Source organism: Muscardinus avellanarius (genome assembly GCF_963383645.1).
Source record: "Muscardinus avellanarius genome assembly, chromosome: 8".
Classification (NCBI taxonomy): domain Eukaryota; kingdom Metazoa; phylum Chordata; class Mammalia; order Rodentia; family Gliridae; genus Muscardinus; species Muscardinus avellanarius.
Genome location: NC_137794.1, coordinates 93,245,114 through 93,268,211, shown reverse-complemented (window position 1 = coordinate 93,268,211; position 23,098 = coordinate 93,245,114).

The following is a 23,098-nucleotide window of genomic DNA, read 5'->3' as shown; positions in this document are numbered from 1 at the left end:
TACCATAATTTCTTGGGGCTTTTGCATTTTTCTTAAATGTCTTCAGGCCCATATCACCAAACCTGCTTATCTGCAAATAATAGACAACATATATTTTGCTAATGAAGATATTAGATTCTGTAAGTAGGACTGGTTATCTGTACATGAGAACAAAGTTACTAATATAAATTATTTAAGTGCAGTTGTCACACAAATCGAACTATCGTAAGAGCACATTCATAGTAGTCAAATTAACTTTATGCACTTTTAGCTGTTAAGAAGAAACATTTTCAATTTCTGTTTTATTTCTAAGCTTTAAAATTAGCATACAACTTTCATTTATTTTGGTATAAATAAGACTTGAATTATTTAAAAAACAATGAGGTCATAGGAGAGATAATGATCCCAAAGGTATTAAAAAGAAGTAGACATTTCTGTTAAACATTTTTTATATCTTCTGAAGTGACCTACTAATTACATAGCACAAAAGAATAGTATGCTGACTGAATAAATTAGCCCAAAAGTAAAGAACATAAATGCTAAAAACATTAATATAATTTCTGTTATCTCTATTTTAATTTTAGCTCATTATAATTCAATTTCTGTTATTTATTATTTTAATGAGTTAGTCTTTAGAATATCTAAATTCTGATTCTTCAGTGTTAAGAATTTAAATTTATATTTTAATTACCCAGTATTTGCTTTGACTTAACATAGTTTCATTCCCCATGGTCAACCATGGTCCAAAGTATTACATGGAAAATGTTGAAAATAAACAATTTCACATTTTAAATTGATGTGTCCTAAGTAGCGTGATGAAATTTTGTGGCATCCTGTCTTAATTTTGTGCCATCCTGTCTTAATCTGTTCCTTAATAAGAAGAGAAAAATCACAAACTGAAGTTACTATGATCTATATTAAAATAAGATATATGGGGGGAGAAAAAGAGAAGAAAACCACATTTACATAATTGTATTATTATAGTTACATTTTATTGTAATTTTTATTGTTGTTAATTTTTTAATGTGCCTAATTCATAGATTAAATGTAATCATAGGTATGTGTGTATAAGAAAAATATATAATTTGATAGTGTCTCAGTTAACTTTATATTCCTATAATAAAATACCCAAGGCGATTTTATTATAAAGAGAGAATATTTATTGTTATTGAGGCTCGCTCCAGTGGATGATCAAGTAGCCCATGGCCCATGGCTTTGGGTCTTTGATGATGCAGCACATTATGGCAGGTACATGTGGCAGAGGAAAACCACTCATCTCAGCCAGGAAGTAGAGAGAACTGTGCATTCAAATACATTTAGAGACAATATTAAGTGAAGAAATAAAAGGAAAAGCTGAACTATCAAATCTAATGAAATCTATTTGCACAGTAAACTCATAAAGTAGATGTTAGCTTTTAGATTAAATTCATTAGCATAAATTCTAATATTTTTATTGCAAAATGAGTTACCAAAGGGACATTCTGAATGTGAGCATCCCACATTCTTGGGAATTTTTCCTCAATACAAACAGTTCTATATTGGAAATCTTCATTCCTCACCAGGCATAGAATTTATAACCTCTAAAATCTCCCTTTTAGAACTTATTGACATTTCCTCACCCTATGCTACAAAAAAATTCTAATAGTTTAACAAGTACCTAACAATTCAGTAGAAAAGTTGTTACTGGCATTAGTCCATATACCTGCAAAGACACTGAATAGAGGTGTTAGCCCTGTGATTTGAGATAACTCTTAGCATCATTAGTTGTCTGATTCTGGGGTGGTCCCAGGGTATTTCTTGTCCATAATGTTCCGCTTTCGTTTCTACTGTTCACAGACAAGCACACAAAGTGACTCTCCACAGGCTCCCTCTATTTCTTTCTCTCTCTGCTTCTAGCCTCCATGATGTGAGAGCAGCATCCCTCCGTGTCCCCATCTGCTACTGTCTCCATTCATGACTTGGAATAGGTCCTATGAACGACCCTGAATCCATAAACCAAATAAATCTTTCTTCCTTGAAGTTTTGTGTGTCAGATATTTAAATCACAGCAGTGATAATGCGGGGTGAAACAGTGACGTACTTCTTGCCAATTATTTGATTTAAAAAGAGGCCAGATTTTTGTGCCGGGCGTGGTGGCGCACAGTTGTAATCCCCGAGCTTGGGAGGCGGAGACAGGAGGATCACGCAGGTTCTAAGCCTGCCATGCTGGCTTAAGAGATCCTGTTTCCAAATAAAAATATAAAATAGATCTGGGAGTGTAGCCCGGAGGTAGAAGGGCTTCCAGGAAACCCTAGTAGCACCAATAAATAAATAAATAAATAGAGCCAGATTTTTTTTTGAGGCCAGATTATTTTAAAGAATATAAATTTATTTTGTAGGATACTTTCTGAGTACTTGACAGTTGGGCCCCATTCTACCATCTCAGACTAAAATGTCATTTTCCTTTTATTCTGTTCAATCAAGATTCTAGGCACATTCGGCCAGCTCAACACTTACCAAATATTTCATGTATTTTTGTGTCCCTGTGTCCTTAAATGTATATATCTCATCATCTAACATGCTTTTCTAACCCTCAATTTTCCACGAGGAAAATGTCTCATTAAACAAAGCCAGCACAAATCTCTTCAATCTAGAGATACTATGATCCATTTCCTTCCACCTACTCAGAAGAACATATGTCATTTATACCTAAGTCAAATGGCATTTTACAACCTTTGATCTTTGTTCCAGGAGATGGGACGCCATGGCACACTAAGACTGCTGACTCCATTTAGGTGATGGGACAGTGAGTCAGAACTCTTTCCTTATTGAGCTGTGCAGCCTTGAGCAAGCTCGTCAAACCCTCCACTCCCAGTTTCCTTGTCTTTAAATGGGGATAACAATACATTATGGAGCTTAATTAATATACACAGATATGGTGCTTACTACATGCTCAATATCTTTGTCCATTATTTTTAGTCATTTATAAATATATTCTACCTTTTTCCTAATAACCTTAAGAAATGAGTGATGTCATTCTTTTGCTGACATCGGTGCTAAGTTCCTAAATATAAATTGAGTAATCTTTATTCGAAATGCTCAGGACCAGAATGTTCTAGATTTGAGGGGTATGTTTTAGGGGGGGTGGATATTTACATATAAAGAATATCTTTGGTATGAAACCTGAGTCCAGAGTCTAAACATGAAACTTATTTATGTGTCCTATACCCCTTAGACTCATGGCCTGAAGACAATTTTGTACCACGTTTTTAGTGTACATCTACTGACTGTGACTTATCAGATGAGGTCAAGTGTAGAGTTTTCCACTTGTGGCCTCAGGTCAACACCAAGAGTTTCAGATTTGGGGACATTTCAAATTTGGGATATTCAAATTGGGATCCTCAACCTTTTATGATAAAATCTCAGCATAAGATGATTTTATTTCTCTGTCTTATTCATCTTTTTTTTTTTTCAGAGAAAGAGAAGTCATTTCAGATATTTAAAGCTCAGGCCAATTTAGTATAGTGAATTGGATCTTTGTAGATGCAGTGGTATGTCCATAAGTGCTAGTGTGAGAAGATGCTTTTTTTACTTTCAAACTACAACTGTAGATCGTCATATTGTCAAAAAATTTTTACTGTTGCCCAGGACCAAACCTTTTAGGAGTTTGTCACTAATAGTCATAGCTGCTATGCAAAGTCAAGCTGGCAGGTTCTTGGAAAAATGGGTGCACAATGCAACGTGTACATCTTCCTGCTTCTTGTCTATGTTCAAAAACATGTGAGTGCAATGCAGAGAGACTGTAGACGGTTTCTGATGACGGCTAATTGCCTATTGTATTTGTCCATTCAGACTGCTATGTCAAAAATACCACAGAATGGGTGGCTTAAACGATGCTTTTTTTTTTTTTTTTTTTTTTTTTTTTACAGTTGTGGTGACAGAAGTTTAAGAATAAAATGAATAAAATTCAGCAGACTCAGTATCTGGCAAGGGCCTACTTCCTACCTCACAGAGCTAAGATCTTGCTGTGTTGTTACAAGGCAGAAGGTTTGGGGGTTAGTCTACTAGTCTGGGATATCTATGACGGCACTAATCTCATTCATAAGGATTTCACTCTTTTTTAATTTATTTATTTTTTAGGTACTGGGGATTCATCCAAGAGGCATTTAAACTCCAAGCTATACCCAAAACTCTTTTAAATTTGTTTTGAAAAACAATCTTTATAGGTTTCTGAGAGTTTCTCTAAATTGCTGAGTTTAGTCTCAAACCAGTGATTTCCTGTCTCCACCTCATAAGTACTGAAATTACAGGCATGTGCCACCATGCCCAGTGGATTTCACTCTCTTAATATATTATTGGTAGCTAGTATTTCAATATGTGGATAGGAGGACATAAACATTCAGATGATATAAAATATATGTATAATATTTAATCTGAATTAGAAAACATCTTTTTGTAACCAAAGACATGGTTGGATACCAATAAGCTCATACAGTTAGACTAGAAAGAGACAGTTAAATATTTACATTTATTAATTATGACATTAAATACTAAGCCTTTGCTGCTCTTTTGCCACTCAAATGTTCACAATTATTATAAACCAAAATCAGTCTTCTCCAACACAATTTTTATATCTTTTGAGAACCCATCTTCCTTTAAGTTGATGGCTGAGTGTTAATAAGTGAGTCATAGATACATATGAGGACATCTTGAATCCTCTTTTCTTTTCTATCTTCCTAGATATGGTCTTAAATTTGTTTAGTGGAAATTTTCATCTTTATCCTAGATGCTTGATACCAAAATTCTGCTCTCTTTAGGGTCACTGGAGCTGCCAGCCAGAGTCCTATCTTCAGACTATTTTCAGGTTTCACTTGGCCTGAGATTGGAGTTCATTTTAGATAATACTGAATCTTTGTTTTTTGATCTGATCCCAGCCAGTATGCCTGCTATAACATATGATGTCAAATACGATACTTCTTTTTTGAAACTTTATTTTTCAAATTCCATCACATTGGACATGTAGGTTATTGACAACTGCTTATATTGAATTTCTTAATTTTATCTCAAATGTGCTAATACTTGTTGGTTTGTCAAAACAAAAACTATTAGTATATTATAATTTATATCTCACTTCATTATAGCAATCTAAGTTATGAGTAAAGAAGATAATTGGAAGGATATTACAAAGTCTAGACTAATATATATCAAGGATCAGAAGGAGAACTATAAAATTAAACAGAAAAAAAGTAATAAAGCCCAGGTGGGTAGAAGAGTTTATGCATAAAGAGGAAGAAAAATGCATTAAGGACAGCAGCCATGTCATGCTATGTAATGGTAAAAATGTATGAGAGTTCATTTGAAAATTAGATGTATATTAGCATGTCATATCATCTCATCCTTCAGAAATTTTAATAAATATTTTAATTGATTCTATATTTTCTTTCATGTCAGACTTCATATGAGTGGAAAATATTGCTGAGATAATATAAAGTGGCTCAGATTTGTAAAGTTTACCTTATATTTTAGGCTGACATATGTTTTAGCCTTGCCAAATCGGGCCAGTATATGTGCACAAGGAGAATTTTGTGGATCCTCCTTGCTTTAGGGGTGGTATGCTACCTGTCATTCTGCATGAATTTTCTGGACTTTTGTGCCCAGAGCTCTTACCTTTACATCAGCAACCAAACATTTACATTTTGGATATTAAATAGTCTTTTTGTATGTATATTCTCTGGTATCTTGATGAATGTAGGCATTCTGAGCATCCTCTCAACTACAAGCAAGAATTATCATGTAGATGTCATCACATTGTGCATGATAAAGAATCTTCTACTAATCTAACTTTATCACAGTAACTTTTTATCCATTGCGAAACTCTTTAATATTGAAGGATCTGTACCAGTCTGTGTAGAGTTATGAGTTGTACTACCCACTTGCACTAACAAAGACAACATGTGGTCCAATGAAAGTGAAGGGATGTCCTCTATAACTCTGAGCTCTTTCATGAACAATGGTTAAGTTTCTGGCAGTGGAGCAAACAAAGCATAACCTCGAAGCAATTCTTAAACAGGATTCATATTTCAGACATATCTCCAAAATAAATAACTTTTGTTAAGTATATTTTATATTACCACTAAAGTTTATTTTGTTGAAAACAAAGTAAAAAATATTCACCAGCTATGCAGAACAAACCTCATTTATATCTATAGAGTTGAAAAGAATCAAAATAACTCAATCATTATATATTTGAGAAATCTGAGGTTTAGAAAGGTCAGTCCATCTTCTCAAGGTCATGAAGTAAATTTGAGAGATAGAATACAGAACTTATGAAGCCTTACTCAGTGACCTTTTCATGACACAATATCTTATCTAAATCAGTGATAGGTGTTGAATCAAATTATATGAAAACTATTGCTATTTTACATCCTAAACTATATGGTTTAAAATCTGCAGTCTCAATTTATCAAGTGTAGACTTATGTTTAATTTGGGTCTTTGAAAAAGGTTTGCTTTAATAGCAAACAGAATGATTAATTTCATCAGTATTGTAAGAACATGTTCAATTTAATTTAATTTAGAAATGACTTTGAATGCTTAATCTAAAAGAACCTTTGAAGATAAACTGAAAGCATATTAATTGTACCTTAAAACACTAAACTTAAAATTTTTTACTAATTTGTTTAAGATTGTGATAGCAAAAAGTGTGAAGTTATGTTGAAATTGCAAGCAACTTTTTCTGACAGAAAATATTATATGTAATGTGACTTTTAAAATAATAATAAATATTATGACAAGTAAGCCTTTTATTAAATATTAGTACACCTTAAATATTGTAGTTATGAGGTTTTTTCTAGACGTCCTTGAGTCATAAGTCACAGTACATCAAAGCTCTGCATTTGATACTGTTTTCTAGTAAACCATTATATATGATTCAATATTGAACGATATGTTAAAGTCTCACAAAATGCTTTAAAATGTTTTGTTTACAAATATTAAGGCTATAAGATGTACTAAAAAAGAGCTCAGAATGCAACCACACTTACCTGTTTAAATGACGGTTTCATGTATAGGAAGTCATTAATATGTCTCTAGTCAGGGAAGATGTGAAGGTAATTTTATGTACCTTTATATCATGGCTTTCCTTTCCTTTTTGTATTCCTTTATGTCCTGCCCTATCAGGTGCCAGAAGAGCTACCATGCCTTTTCCTATTCACACTGTTCAGACTAAAATATGAAGAGTCATTTTCCTTCTTTTGGACTTGCTATTGTCTTAGGCTACAAAGATGCTTTGTAGAGATTTGTTGAGTATAAAAAGAGTAAGGGAGAGATGGACACTGTAGCACACATCTGTAATCCAAGTACTTTTGGTGGCCAAGACAGGAGTATTGACGTTTTAAGGCCAGCCTCAGCAACCTAGTGAGAGCCTCAGCAGCTTAGAAGGATGCTTTTTTAAGCGTCCTTAAATATTATATATATATATATATATAGTATATAATATATTATATATGTGTGTTTTATATAATATATTTATATATGTTATATATATATATATATATATATATATATATATATATATACATACATACATAGCACTGAAGCTTGGAAGTAGAATAGTCCTAGATTCAATTCCAAGTCTTTCCCACACACAAAGAATAAAATTAAATTAAAGATATAAGAAAGAAATTGTGCTTAATTTCTAACATTTCCTTCATTTCTGACCTTCATCATATTATGGTTTTAGCACTAACAACTCTTCAAACAAACATATGGAAAACACAAAATGGAATAAAAGTATAATGGTTGTCATTGAAATACATAAGATGTACAAGGCCAGAAGTCCATTTCTCTCTGTTCTACAGTTGCTATCTCTGTGCTCCCTCTAGAACTTTGTGGAGCATGATTCAACAGTCACTCAGTAAACATAATAAAAACACAAGCCAGATACTGGGAGACATGCATTTATAAAAGAAAGGTCTGATAGACGACTATTCTCCAAATATCTACAAAAAACACTTAAAACTCATTATTAAAACAATAGCCATATTTAAAAAATTGAGCCAATGATCTTAACACAAGTCACTAAAGAGGATATACAGCATGTGGAAAGATGTTCCTTATCATACAACACCTGGGAAGTGTAAATTAAAAAAGAAATGATGTATATCACCCTGCACCTATTAGAAAAGGCACTCAGTCTGTAACCCTAACAATTTCAAATGCCAATGAGGATGTGAAGAAATAGAAACTTTAGTTCACTGCTGGTAGAAATAAAAATGATACAAATATGTTGGAAGATAGTTTGCCGATTTCTTAAAAAATGCAAATATACTTTTACTATATTTGATCTCAACAATTGTGTACCTTAGTATTGACCCAATAGAGCTGAAAACTTGTATGCACACAAAAATCTTCACTCAGGTATTTACATCAGCTTTATTCATAATTTTTTTGTGTGGTACTGGGGATGAAATCCAAGGGCATTCCACTTCCAAACTATACCCCAGCCCTATTTTTTTATTAATTTTATTTTGAAACAAGGTCTCAATGAGTTGCAAAGGGCCTCACTAAGTAGCTGAGGCTGCCCACAAACCACTGTTCTCCTGTTTTAGCCTCCCAAATACTGGGATCACAAGCATGCATCACCACACCTGGCTATTCATAATTTTTAAAACTTGAAGAAACCAAGAAGTAGGTGAAAGGATAAAGAATGGTTTATTTAAATAATATTGTTCAATGCTAGAAAGAAGTGAGATAGTAAGCCATCAAAAGATATTGAAATAAAGTTTAAATTCATATTACTAAGTGAAATAAGCCAGTCTGAAAGGGTTCATCCATTCTTATTCTAGTTATACATCATTCTGGAAAAGTTAAAACTATAGAAATAGCAAAAAATCAGTGGTGTTCAGGGCTTAAGGGAGAGAGAAAGATAAACGGGTGGAACAGAAAGGATTTTTAGGGCAGCAAAACTAAACTACTTTGACAGTATTATAATGATGGATACATGTCACTCCACAATTGTAAAACTCATTGAAAAAACAGCAACTTATGTAAACTATGGGCTTTGGATAAAAATTATGTGTCAGTGAACAATCATCAGTTATAACAAATACTTCACCCTGGTGAAAAAGGCTGAGAATGGAGGAGGGTATGCATTTCCAGGGGCAGAGTGCTTCTGGGATATCACTGAACCTTTCTTTCCATTTTTCTGTGAATCTAAAACTGCTCTAAAAAGTACTCAGCTATAAAATCTTAAAAGGGATGCAAAGCTAGTAGTAAAGTTTAAGTCCCCTGCTCTGAAGCCACAAAGGGTAATTAAAAGTGGCCTTCTGAATAAATCAGCCTCATGTTTATGAACTACAATTTACCAAAAGCTAGAAAAAGTAAACCAATAGGGTTTATTTGAAGGACAGCTTTCTAAATAACTTCTGCGAAGTTCCTGTCCAAAATATTTTTATTTGTCTATTCTTTTGCTGAATGAAAAGAAAAAATGGATACCTTAGATTACATTCCCAATTAGCTTATCAAATTGTTCTTTGAAGTCAACCACTAAACCAAGCATGGGAAGGAGGGGTGGGGAGAGAATGGGGTGAAGATTGGGTAGGGGCTAACTGGGCGGTGTGTGCATGTATGCCTACACAAGTTTTTTTAATCTTATTATGATGTATGAATACAATGTACCAATAAAATATTAAAATAAGCAAAGAAATAAATATGAAATTAAAATGAATTTGAAGCTCTCTATTCTACTGTATCATGATAATATAGCACAAGTTTTATCTTATCAATGTCACTACACTATACCCTATTATTTTGCTTCCCTACCCAGCCTCAAGAAGGACATGCCATACACAATAAATATTAGCTTTTAAATGCTAGTACATCTTTACTCTTGCTTCTATCAACAGTGTTCTGCATTTTAATCATGCAGAAAAATATTGTAAGAATAAGAATAACTTTTTCCTTCAGAAAGCAAAGGTTAGCAACCATTTAGATGTATAAGTGATTCAAGTTAAGAGATTTTTATTGTTATTTTGTGTTTGTTTTTGTTTTGGTATACTGATTAGTATTCTGTTTGCGAAGACAACCCTGCCAGTTACTTCTCTATGACCTAAGCAGACCCTATCAATTCAACGGGAGTTCTCAGTCATTACAGTTTACAACAAGAATCAGATTCCGAAAATTCTTCTGGGTACAGTGTGGTTTGACAAGAAAAGAAAAAATAACAACTTTGCTTAGTTATAACTTGGGTTGCTCTTGCACATTCCCACTTATCATGAGAGCAATACCTCAGACTTCTAGCCCTTTACAAACATCAAACATGTAATCAAGTCAACACTGAGATATTGATTCAGGGGCAGAGCAACTTCATTTCAGGTGAAATCAAAAGATTGAGTACACAGATGTACATTCTTCTTGTAAGGGTATTGTTACATTGAGGAAGAATGTAGAATAAAGCAATTACCAAGAGAGCTAGCTGAAACAGTACTATCCTAGTTGTTTCTATAAGTAAAATCTATTCATTGTCAACAAACATTTTATACTCAGGAAAATGATGAAGACTGTGTTTAGAATTTGGAATCCTTTTTTAATGTTTTATGTTAAAATCATATTTGCTCTTCAGAATAATGGGTGTCATTTTTAAAAGTAAATATTTATATAACCTGGAAATAAAGAAACCTTCCCATTTATTTATTTATTTATTTCTACATCCAGACTATACTCCCAGCCCTATTTTATATTTTTATTTGGAAACAGGGTCTCACTAAGTTGCTGAGAGCCTCACTAAGTAGCTGAGGCTGGCTTCGAACTTGCATGATCCTCCTGTCTCAGCCTTTCAAGCGCTGGGATTACAAGCATGCACCACCATGCCCGGCGCATTTATTCTTTACCTACGATTTATACAGTGTAGTCTCTCAATTTACAGATAAAATAGAACTCATTGATTTCCTTTCTGCTTGTAGTTCACGTAAAAAAAAAAAAAAAGATCATAATGCCCAAAACTAAGAATATGGCAATCAGATACCACAAAATAAGCCTCTCATATTCTGTACTAATTTTATGATAAACATAAAATGCTTGGCTTCATCAATTTATGTAAGTATATTTCATATATTATTTTTTTTACTGTTCAATAATATAAAAGTATTGTCAATACATCTTAATGGGATGAATGTTCTGTTATGACAATAGGTAGCATTATGATTAATGTAACAGGAAATATGTTTACCTATAAATGTTGTGTATTTATGAGTATGAAAACTATTATAATATTGTTTAGAATACTACTCACTCGAAAGTAGAAAAAATCTGATATTCATAATCAATACTGCAGTTTTACACTGAATGTAAGCCATAAGTTAGCATAGAATGCATTCACAGTAATGAATAAGTTTAGTAAAATAAAAATAAATGAAAATGTGAATGAAATAAGGAATAACATGTTTAATTTTTACTCATGTGAATTAATGCCTTATAGATAAAAATAATACAGACTTCCCATTCATATATACATGTATAGAATGTATAATTCATTTGGAATGCATCTGATTAATTTATTTCATGTGCCTAACACATTCCTTGGTGTGATGAGGCTCAAAAGATGTAAGTAATGGTCATTACCAGATGGATTTGGGAGAAAAAGTAAACATATGAAATATTTAGCTAACTAGAATGTGTGTGTTTTCACATACACAAACGCAAACATATATTCTATTTATAGTTAGTATTTATTATGAACATAATGTTTTGTCAACTAACACAAAATGTTAGGAATTAGGACAGCATGTTAAAAGATAATTCATTAACATGATATTTTAATTTTTATTTCATAGTATGGTTCATTTCACTTTTTAGAAAGAATGTACAGAAAATTATTTATTTATTTATTTTTATTTTTCATTATTTTGGTGGTACTGGGGGTGGAACCCAGAGGATTTCTATCTCTGGGCTATACTCCCAGACCTATTTTATACTTTATTTGGAAACATGGTCTCACTAAGTTTCTGAGAGCCTCACTCAGTAGCTGAGGCTGGCTTTGAAACTGTGCGACCCTCCTGTCTCAGCCACCCAAGCGTGGGGATTACAAGTGTGCGCCACCACCCCTGGCTGAAACTAATTTATTTTTTATCAACAGTTCTATATAATCTTATTAACTCTTCCCTCTTACAGTGTGTCAAATGGAAAAATGCTATATACTAATACTTAAAAATATTATAGGAAAGAAAATAAGATGTGAAAGGAACATAAAACATAATATAGATAATTTTACATTTATAAAGTTTTCAGTCTTAAAATATTCTGCCCAAAGTTGTATCTGGCCTCTGCTACAACCAAAGCAGAGGCACTATGTCTAATGGACTTCTTTTAATTTTAAAGGCAGCATTTTACACTTTTGGGTATGTTACTGTAGCCAATATACCAAGTATCCTGAAAAGTTGCTAAATATTACAGAGGGGAGGGGCAGGAACAGAAAACTCCACATCAGTTTCTATCTGCAGAGTGAGCCATTCTCCTTCTTGGGCCAATGGTGTTCAAAGCATCAGGAATAGGTATCAGTGCTATCTGAAGTTCTTGGAAAGCCCATACAGAACAATTTTACCTGAAGACCTTAGGTACTGGAGTGAAGTACTGACAATAGCTATTGTCTTTAGAAAAATAGCTCTTAGTGTGCTACTGGGCCTTTACTGAGACTGAACTCCTAACCATCAGCCATCAAATTACCAATGACCCTAATTTTCCATCATGATCTATGAAGTTGGGAGTGTATAGCACTTTCAATAGATTAGATTTATAATATCCCCCTAGACCTCATGGAAATAAGGTGGCAATGATGAATGTGGAGCATTGTTGATAAAGTGGGGTTCCCTGGGAGCTCTTTCTCTCCTTCAAGCTTCTGTGATATCAGAGCAAAAATTTTGTTCTCTCTGCCTCTCTCCCCCTACTTCACTTCCTGGATCATGCCTTGGGATCCACAGACCTGACTTGATATGAACTGAACCTTGAAATCTCCAAAACTGTGAACAAATAAATAGTTCTCCCTCTAAGTCGTGTGGTCAGTTGTTTTATATTACATCAGTGAGAATGTTGACCAACTCTTCAACAAATAGAAATGGTTCATACATACTCAGGCCATAGAAGGCCCTGAAGGCAAAAACAAGTTAAACAGAGAGGTGACCCAATTGCCTGTGGTCCCCATTCCTGCTACTGCCTTCTCTTTCCCAGCCTGAACCTATAGCCTCATGGAGATTTCCAATGATGAATAGACAGAAAGAAAATAATTGGTTATTGTTTGTTAATGGTTTGGCCTGATGTGTAGAAATCACCCAAAAGTAAATAAAGGCAACATCACAGCCCTGTTCTGGGGCCTCCATGAAGGACTATAACAAGACTAATTTTTCTAGTGGTTAGAACTTGGACCAATGCATCTGGTTGTTAAGATATAAACTTTTTGTTAAGTTGATGTGGCCATAGGATAGCCAAATGGTTGGCTAAACATTCTGGATATTCTGTGACTGTGTTTTTGAGTGAGATTAACATGCTTTTTAACAAACTGGGTAAAGCAGATTTTCTTCTGTGCAGAGGGGCCCCATCCAGTGTAATACAGGCTTTAGTAGAACAAAAAGTATTAGTAAGAAAAAATTCAGTGGTGTTCGTTGTTGAGATGAAACTAATTTTGGTGAAATATTTCTATAATCTTACTTGTGCTATCTCTAAAAAAAATTAGCTTAAACAAGTTTCTCTTCAATTGTTATAATTTTAATTTTTACCCTCAGGTCTCTGATACAGTTCAAGTTAACTCTAGGTATCTTTAGGGTAGAAGTCAAAGTTAATTTTTCTGTATATTTATAAAGTTGCACTAGCACCACTTTTGAAATAAATAATTTGACTATTAAATTGTTTTTATGCCTCTTGTGCCAAAAAATGATAGATTAGAATTTCACAGCAAAATAGAGTGACAAAGACTTAACTCTCAGTCCTGAAGTAGCTAAAATAAAACAAACCATATATATATATATATAGTTGTATAGCAAACCAACTATACAGAGGTACCTACATGTATAATTAGAATATATAAAGTACAGGAAGGCCGGGCATGGTGGTGCATGCTTGTAATCCCTGCGCTTGGGAGGCAGAGACAGGAGGATCACGCAGGTTCGAAGCCAGCAGCACGCGCTGGCTTAGGAGACCCTGTTTCCAAATAAAAATGTAAATATAGGTCTGGGAGTGTAGCCCAGAGGTAGAAGGGCTTCCAGGAACCCCAGTACCACCAAGAAGAAGAAGAAGAAGAAGAAGAAGAAGAAGAAGAAGAAGAAGAAGAGGAGGAGGAGGAGGAGGAGGAGGAGGAGGAGGAGGAGGAGGAGGAGAAGGAGGAGGGGAAGGAGAAGAAAGAAAGAAAGTACAGGAAATTTTACAAAATATTTTTCAAGGAACATTGGCTACAATTTCCAAATTTGATGAAAACTAAATCTGTACATCTGAGAAATCCCAAGTGCAAAATGCATAATCTCATTTTAAACCAAAGTGAAAGAGAATATTCTAAAGTCAGAGAAAAAGAAAGTACAAAAGGATAAAAATAATTATAGCACAGAGTATCCACCTAAAGAAATACAAATTATAAGACAGAAAGCCAATAACATTGAAGTACTGAAAGTAAAACCTGAAAATGCACAATTTTCTACCCACCATTGTTTTTCTAAAATGTAAGAGCAATACACAGACATTTTTAGATATACAAAAACTGAAAAAAATATCATTAACAGGGATTTCACTACAATTAATATCAAAGAACAATCCCTTCATGCAAGAGAGTAATTATTTGAGATGGAAGTATATATTTACTAAGAAGATCAATTAGAATGTAAATATGCAACAAACATAAAATATCTTATATTTCAAATACTGAAAAGATTATTTCATTATTTTTTGCACTACTTGAGGTGGAACCCAAGGGAATTCTACCTTCTAGCTATACCCCAAGCCCTAATTTTTATTCTTCATTTTGAAATAGGGTCTCACTGAGTTGGAAAGGGCCTGGGTAAGTATCTGAGGCTGGCCGTTAACCATGATCCTAAAGCAAAAATAATTTTTAAAAAGTACTGTAGTATTTATGTATACAGCATATGCATGACAATAAAAGCAAAAGTTCTAGAAGAGAAATGAAAATATATTGTTATAAGGTCTTTGTAGGGTGTATTCATTTTGAGTCACTCCTCCATGCCAGTCTGGTATGGAGCTATATTTCTATTTTCTGTATTTCTATCTTTCTAATAAACTTTAAATCTTCAAAAAAATAAGGTCCTTGAACTTTACATGAAATGGTAAAATAGTACTTGAAGAGATGATGATAAGTGAAATAACCCATAAAACAATGACTATTGCATGTGCTAAGATGGTCATTTTACTATGATAGAATCAAATCATAAAGATAATTATAAAGTATATCCACCTAATTCAGAGCTTCTAAGTAATCCTGTGTTAATACCTCTAAACGTTTACTCATCAAATAAGAGAATTTCAAGATACATTCAGTAAAATTGGCATAAGTATAAGAAACACACAAACCAACATTACAAGATTTTTAACAACTGTATTTCAATAGGTAGAACTATTAGGCAGAAAGCCAGCAAGGATAAATAAGATTTAAACAGTACTATCAAACAAGTCAGATTAAATTATATGTGTAGGACACATCTACTACCAAGAGCAGAATATACACTCTTCACAGTATGCATAGACATTTAACAAAATAGAGAATATTATTATGGCCTGACTCTCAAGATATTTTGAAGTAATACAGTGACACAAAGTTTATTGTATAGCTACAAAGGAATTGAGTAAAGAACAAATAAAAATCATATCAAGAAATTTGCAAATTACCGAGATACATTCTCACAAATTGATCTTGAGAATCAATGAAATACTAATAGAACTCTCAGTAGGATTTCTTTGTAGTAAATGACAGGCTCAATCTAAGGCATATAAAAATGCAAGGGAGCCAGGTGTGTTGGTGCATGCTTGTAATCTCAGTATTTGGGAGACTGAGACAGGAGGATTAGAATTTCCTGTCCAGCCTCAGCTACTTAATGAGGGCCGCCACAACTTAATTTTAAAATAAAGAATAAAAATTAGGTTTGGTGTGTAACTCAAAAGTACCATGTCCCTGGGTTCCAATCATAATAACATGAACACACACACACACACACACACACACACACACACACATGGGAATGGAAGATATTAAAAATAAACACCTTGGAGAAGAACAAACTAATGGCACTGAAGCATCAGATTTCTTAAGTTTTATTATGCAATTATGGAAAGCAAAAAATGGTGTCGTTTTAGAATTAAGATAGAGAAGTCCTATATAAAGGCCTATCTTAATATTTACTAAATGCTACAGAAATTCAATGGGCAAATAATATTTTTTCAACAAATCTTGTTGGTTCTATTGATTTTAAACATACAAAATAAACTCAAACTCTGAATATTTATATTCATATACTCAAAATGCTGTTCTCAAAAAGGATCAGAGCACCAATTTGTAGACCTAAGACTAAAATTTCTAGCAGAAAACATAAAGATTCATTCATGTAGCATTGAGTTTTGCAAAAATTTATTGATTAAAAACAGAAAAGTACAGTTCATGGAATAACAAAATGGTAAATTGAACTTGACTACAATTAAAGGTATATACTTGAAAACAATCACAAGAAATGCAAATAAATCACAGACTGGGAGAAAATATTTGCAGATTATATATCTGATAAATTCTATCCAGAATATATAAATAACTCATAAAATTACTAAAAGTAAACAAAAAACAATAAAATTAAGAGAAAAAGCTCATTTAAAAGTGGACAGAGAGGACTGGGGAGGTATCTCAGTCATAGAGGACCTGCCTAACATGCACAGGTCCTAGAGTTAATCCCTAGTATCAGGAAAAAACAATAAAAGTCTGGCTGTAAATAAAAATTATTACTGTGTCATTCAAAAAGCAAGAAGAAAAGATTTTGAATGTCTTCACCAAAGATAAATAATAAACGTTTGAGTACATGGATATGTTTAACTTGCTTTAAACATTACATAATTTATCCATGTATCAAACCATCATTGGCACCCCACAAAAATATATCATTTTTGTACTTTTAGTATCAGTCAAAAATAAATCTATCATTGAAATGTGGTCGTTCAGAATTTTGAAAACTTCATCAAATGAAAACATGACTAATGCATAGTAAATATACAATGTACTGTTTATCAATTTTTATTGGAGAAATGCAAATTGGAATTGCAATGATATACTATTATACATTAGAGGTGTCTAAAATTTGGAAGACTTATGATAACAAGCATTGGCCAGTATATTGGTAAACTGAAACTCTCATAAAGTACTGTTGAAGATAGTCTAGCATTCTAACAAATTTTAATGAGTGTAATGTGCACACTTTTTTATTTTTTGTGGTATGTCTCTGAACTATATCTCCAGCCCTATTTTTATTTTTTTATTTTGAAACAGGGTCTCAGTAAGTTGCTGTAGGCTCACTGTTTCTGAGGCTGGCCTCTATGCTATCTTCACATCTCAGTTAATGTACACATACATTATGTCTCAGTCATTTCATACCAAGGCAATTATGCAAGAAAGAATAAATCATATTTTTATAAAAAGTTTTATTCTGAAGTACTTGAATAGAAAGAAGTTATTTTTAGTTAATTCACAAACTGGAACAATCCCAACAGCAATCAAGAAAATTAATGAAAAAGGCAATTATGATGTATCCATAAAATAAAACTATTTAGAAATAAAAAAAACAATGAACTATTGACATACTTCTACGTGGGTGACCTTAAAATATTTTATTTTCTGGAAGAATGCAGAACAACAAAATAGTACATATTATGTTGATTTATTTAGCTAAAATTCTAAAAAGTACAAACTATCTTAGTCCCTGAAAGCAGGTCTGTTTTTGCCTGTGGATGGAATGATCAATGATTCATGAGGGGGAAAGAGAACACAATATAGCAAGTGAACATTAGACTTCTGATAGTGACTGCAATGCTCATTATCTTCTGATAGTGAATTTGTGGTGATGTTTTTTGAGTGTATACTACATCAAAAATCTCTATATTACGTGATTTAACGATGTGCCATTTGTTGTAACTATGTCCATTAAAGATAGTAGATCAAAATCTAGTGATTTAACACAACACTTATTCACAAAGATTCCCAACTTTTTGAAGCTCAGCTGATTTAAACCAAGATCAGTGGGATGGAGCTGTCTCATAGGCACAGGATAGAGTGAATATACATCTTACTTAATGTTTGTGGATAACACTAGGAGCCTCATATGTCTTTCATCCATTCTTTACTAACTTTTTACTAACAGACTAGCCAATGCCAGATCTTCTCATAATGATGGCAAAAAAGAAAAATGGTAAACAAAAACCAGGATGGCCTCCTAAATTCTTGACTAGGAAATATCATAAATCACTCTTGACTCTTATTTATTAAAGCAAGTTATATAATCAGTTTCTAAGTCAAGGTTAGGAAACATACTCCACCCATTTTGAGTGATAATAAGGGTACAGTTGCAGGGATGGTGGAGGAACTGGGCCATAAATCAATCTAACAAACATAAAAGATACAGTATGTAGGGACTGGGAATATAGCTCAGTTGTAGAGCACTTGTCTTGCATGCTTGAAGCTCTGGGTTTAATCCCTAGTACTACACAACCACACACAACCACACAAAACCACACACACACACACACACACACACACACACACACACATGCAATGCAGCATTTTGTTAAAAAAAAAACAAACAGTAAAAGATGGGAATATGGCTCAGTGGCAGAGCACTTGTCTAGCTCATTTGAGGCCCTAGTTTGATCACCAGTACTAAAGAACATATGTGTGTGTGTGTGTGTGTGTGTGTGTGTGTGTGTGTGTATATATATATATATAATTTATGATGTGTTTATAAATATATGATATGTAGTTCACAGATACATATAAAGAATCTTTGTATATCTCATGTGTATATTCACATGTAGATGAAAAGGAGAATCAGTAACTTCAGAAAAGTTCTTAAACACAAGAAGATTTTACTTTTATCTTAATAACTTCCCATCGTATTGTGAGCTCTTGCCTTCTAAAGTTCAGTATAAGATCCCTAATTTAAGTCTTCAGTACTAAATTGATAGTTAAACGTATTTCAAGAGCCAATGGTGGTGGTACACACTTGTATTCCTAGTACTTAAGAGACTGAGACAGAAGGATTGAAGGTTTGAAGCCAATCTCAGAAACTTAGTGAGACTCTCAGTAACTCAGTGAGACCCTGTTTCAAAATAATAACAATATTGCAATATTGTTAATGGTAAATACTATTATAATTATTGTGATAACTAATATAAATGTAATGGTGATGGTGATGATGATAGTGATGATGATAATGATGATGAGATGTCTTAGTAGTGTATCACAGAGGGAAAATGCCTCTGGGTTGAGTCCCTCACACTACACGCACACACAAACACACACACAGTACTTCAAGTTTAGTTTTGCCAAATAAATTGTTACAAAGTAATTTTTGAACATACTATTTTAAAATAAAACCTTTGATTTTATTAATAACAAAATAAAAAACACCCTCCCAGCTACTTCAGCTACTTCTACAATATTCTCAAATTTGTCTTTAGCAATTACTGCTGCAATACAAAGCTGTTGAGAATTTAAGATATATAAATTCCTGAACTATTATATATATATATATCCCCCCCCCCCGGTGGTACTGGGGATGGAACCCTTCTACCTCTGGGCTACACTCCCAGACCTATTTTATATTTTTATTTGGAAATAGGATCTCTTAAGCCAGCAAGGCTGGTTCCGAACCTGCATGATCCTCCTGTCTCCGCTTCCCAAGCATGGGGATTACAAGCATGTGCCCCCATGTTCGGCCTATTACATGTTTTATAAATCAAAATCCACATGCAATTTCATTATGTTAGTTTTAAGTTTTCGGGAATGAATACTCACCTAATGTCCTTCAGTGTTAATCTTTCTCCCATTTTTGTAAAAACTATCTAAAAGAGTTTAAAGGTGATTCATGTGTAGATGTGTTTTGGAAAATGTTAAGAGGGATTACTCATCACCATGGATTGGTAATTCTGCTGACTAACATCGCTGCCCACATGGCGTCCCAGTTAGTATAAGAGGAAGTTTGAACTTTGCATAACTTTTGGCTAGATGAACAGTACCCCAGTACAAACTAGAAATTCTGAGGAGTGCAACTTATATTTATCAAAGAAAATTAACAATACTATTTATCCACTATAAGTGTTTTTCTGAGGTGAAACTCATGTGGTTTCAGGGAAAAAAAATCAGGTGAAACAAAATTCATATTTTAATCTGAAAAAAATACTGCAACTGTCTTCCTCAGAAGAACAGCCATAACTTTCAAACTGAAAGAAAAAAGATCTCTCAGTTCATTTCCTTCTTCTGGCATTTGTTAAATACTTGCTTAGAGAAAGCAGTGAGAGAAAAAAAATTACTACATTGTTTTTCACATCTATGTGATTTTTTTCTATTAACTATTCTTTAACATTGGCTAACTCTAGGATTGATTGTTATATATAAAATCAAGTTTGTGTCTATTTCTTGGAACCCGCTGTCAAAACAATATTTGTTTCTCTGGCCATTAATTCTACAAAAAGAAGAGAGAAGAGGGGAGGCAGAAAGCAAAAATGAGAGCTTAGAAAATTCTTGTTTTCTTGTTCCACAGGCAGAGCTTGGGAGAAGGGAAACACAAAATAATAATAGTTCTAACCTTGCAGACTGAACTGCGGTAGAGGAGACTAGGCTGAAGCCTCCCACACCTGTCCTTTTGATCTTATATGTGGCACTGAAGGAGGGAGGAAGGTCCCGCTGCTAGGCAAAAGCAGATCATGGATGGAAAGGTAAATGTCAAGGAGGAAATAAGGTTAAAATATAAAATCATAACCAAAGGTAACAATATTGGTTTGCACAGAATGCCAACTAAAAAAATCATACTTGGAAAACAGAAAAAAATGAAACAGAAGGAAAGAAAATGAACGGGTTATAGAGGTTATTCCTCTAACGTACACAGAAGGGCTAAGTTGCCAGTTTCTACTTTTCAGTGAGAGGATATTTTAGGAAAACATGGATCACATACATAGATTCATGTCTCTCAAGAGAACAAAGTGGATATTTAGAGATTTTTTCCTTTGCTCTTTTGTTTTGTTTTTGTTTTGCTTTGTTTTATTTTTGTTTGTTACCTTTTTAATTCAATCCTATGGATTATAGTTATATAATGGCTCATTTTTCACAAGAGAGATTTTATACTGCTACCTTCATGCAGAGATCGTTTTTACATTTATATTTCTCTACCTACAAATTTGTTAAATGGTAAGGTTTGAATGGAAAGGTTCTGAACTGAACACAAGAGCACAATAATCTTATGCAGTACAGCGGTGACCATTGCAATGAAAGCCTCCCCGCCCCTCCTCCAGAGGTGCCTACATTTGAAGAAATGCCTGCTTGCAGCTCACATTGGATTTGTCTGTTTGATTCATTAATAGTAAGTCAAAATGCTTCAGTTATCAAGGATAACACAAAAAAGGGGTTTCATCATTCACTGTTTACATTGTTGTCCCTATCATTTTTTATTTCTTATTGCTATTTTTCATTCTTTGAATGATCTTAATGGTATATTTAGTTGTTCAAAAATTAGACAGGCACATGTTGTAGGCTAGAAAGTATAGTTTTCTGTGTACCAGGAAGAGGAATTGGGGTAGTTCCCCTAGCCAGCCTTCACTCTATGGAGTCACTATAAGACCACTTATATAATCTAGTGTAAGTCCACTTAACAACATGGGAAAAATTTTACCTGTTAAATGTTGAGGATAAAAAGAAGGGTAAAATACAGAGTCAGTTTAGTCATTGTTCTCAATCAAATCAGTGTATGAAAATATATACAAAAATAATAATAAATATTTATCCTAGGTAGTTAAACATTTTATTTCCTAGATATTATTAACAGTAGTTTATACTTTCTTCCATAATGATAGTAAATATATTTTGATAAGGATAAGGTAATCAATATAAAAAATCAAACTGTATGTATATGTGAAGACTTCTGAAATTATACATGGAATAGGTAATTTTTTAAGAAAATAACAACTACCAAAATTACCAAAATAAGAGAAAAATAGGAAAATGATTGTGAGTGAAATAGGCAAAATCTAACACTGAAAAGAAATTAAAGGGCCCAGTAAGTGCTTTTCCCTTTGAATGTGGTAGAACATATAAATATCATGAACTATCATTATCATGACTACCTTACCTAGGAAAAGGAGATTGCCCTGGGTGAGCCTGTTCTAATGAGTGAGCAGTTTATTAAAGTAGAGTTTTCTCTGGCCTGTTGGTGAGGGAAGATACAGAGAAATGTGCTTTTGTTTGCCTGGAAGAAGAATCAGCCGCCTTGTTCTGAATTTCTCCCGTGAGCCACATGGCAAGGAACTGACCAGTTTTCCAGAGTGAGCCATCCTTAGCAAAAATCTCCTTTCATTCTATTAACTCTCTCTTTAGACTCTTAATGTTCATGTTGTTGTTTTGATGAAGAAACTTTTTAGTTTAGTCCTATCACGTCTTAATTCTAGTTTTGATTTCCACAGCTTTAGGATCTTATTGAGAAAATTTCTACTTGTGCCCAATGTTAAAATTTTGGACCTATTCCCTCCTCCAGTATTATTAGTTTCTGTCCTAATTTCCAAGTCTGTAATCCATCTTGAATTGACTTAAGGATGAAAGGTAAGGATTTAATTTCATTTTACTGCAAATAAATAACCAGTGTTTCCAACATCATTTATTGAAGGCTATCTTTTCTCTAACATGTTTATGAAAGCTTGGTCAAAATAATTCAGAGTAGTTTTTCTAGGGTATAGCTCTCAATTGGGGTTTTGTTTTGTTAGTTTTTTACATCTATGTTTGGTTTAATTTTTTTCACAGGGCTTGGTGGGGCATATCTATAATCCAAGATACTAAGGAGGTTAAGGCAGGCAGATTTATGTCAATACTGTATTTAGATCCCATCTAACCCCAATAAGGATGGAAATCAAAAAGT